Here is a 1,803-nt window from a genome sequence, read left to right as displayed (position 1 = left end):
TTGTCAAGAGAGGGTAAGCTTGATGCTGCAGAATCTTGAGGAAGAAATAGGTGCTGGTAGTACAGAGGAGGGTGATGAATCTGAATTCCACCTGTCTGATGATTAATCAATTTTTTTATTTATTTGATATTGACATGTTTAGGCCAATTTGATACTCTATTTTGTTTGTTTGGATACTGTTGGACCTATGACTTGGTGATACACTTTTACCATTTTGGGTATATTGGATATTTAGTTTTCTATGTCATTTTTTGTAGGTCCCGTTGATGGCAAAAGGGGGAGAAAAATGGTGCTGGAAAATTGAAATTAACAAAACAGGAATAAAATTCTTTTGAGGATTCATGATCTCCCTTGTTCTTTGTTTCAATATCTTGTTGTGATGATATGATTAATGTTAATAATGCATTTGTTCTATCTTGGTAAACATGATTGCTGCTGATTAATGTTGGTGATTTAGTTGATTTACCTTGGAAAAATATTTGTTGTATTTGTGATGCAGTTACTGTGTTTGTGATGCATTTGATCTATTTGTGTTTCCTTGGTAAAATGTTATTTTGGATTAAGGAATATTTTTGGCAGTTCCTTTAAGTTGTGATATAAAAATAAAAGTTTGATAGTTGCTATGGTTTGAAATGATCATGCTTGATCAGAAATATTTTCCTTGTTATGATTAATTTGCTCTGATTTGTTAATTGAAAAATATTCTCAAAATAGCTTGAACAACAATCTCTTGAAACATTAAAAATATATTTGGTTGATATGAACTCAATTGCCTTGCATGTGTTTGAGCAGAAAATTAATTTATGATAACAAATGAGTTTTGATTATCAATCCAATTCTGCTCATAAATCAAGCATTCAACATTTCAAAAAATTAATATGTTGAATAACATAGTTGCCTCAAGCTTGATTTTAAAGTTACAGATATAAAGCTTCCCTTGGAAAAATAGCATACATTTAGGAGGAGCCATGTGACAATTGGAAAGGGGGAGAAATTCAAATATTCAAAGGGAGTACTCTATACTCTAATCTTTAATTTCTTTTCATTTCAATTTTAATAATGTTTGTCATCAAGGGGGAGATTGATGAGTTTGGAAAACTCTAATTTAATTGAATGATGATCAAATATTATTAATTTAATTAAATTACAAAATTGTCAATTTGATTCATATGTATTGATTGATAATTTTGTTTGTGCAGATTTCTATTGGGTCGAAAATAAAATATAAATGTCGCAAAAAGACAGAGAGTGTAAAATTAAAAGAAAAAACCATAGATGTCCTTAGAGTTTCTTTGTACATCTGTGTTGTATTTCATGATTCTGTAGGAATCCCCTTGTAAGTTGGGTTAGCACTTTACAGTTGAAAGCTTGGCAGTGACCAAGTCAAGTTCAGGATTGGGTTTAGAATTCTGGACTTGTCCCAAATAGGAAGGGTAGTTCCTAAGGAGAATTAGTGCTTGTAATCAAGAAAGATTATAGTGAAATTCCATCATCTTTGTGATGAAGACTGGATGTAGGCTGCACTGTACTTAGCAGCTGAACCAGGATATATCTGGGTGTAATTTTCTTTCTCATCTACTCCATTTTCTATTTCTACTGCACAGGAGATAAAACTGCGAAATATCTCGTGACAAATGACGAGACAAAAAGAAAAAGTCTCGTGGCTAGGGACGAGACAAAAATAAAAAAATCTCTCGAAGTTGTTTCAATGACTAGCAAGTGTTCTAAAGTGAAAAAATGGGCTAAGATTCAACCCCCCCTTTTCTTAGCCACTGAAACCATCAATAAATATTGATAATATAT

Source organism: Arachis hypogaea, chromosome 9 (assembly GCF_003086295.3).
Source record: "Arachis hypogaea cultivar Tifrunner chromosome 9, arahy.Tifrunner.gnm2.J5K5, whole genome shotgun sequence".
Taxonomy (NCBI): Eukaryota; Viridiplantae; Streptophyta; class Magnoliopsida; order Fabales; family Fabaceae; genus Arachis; species Arachis hypogaea.
The sequence above is the reverse complement of the archived record's forward strand: the minus strand, read 5'-3'. Positions refer to the sequence as shown.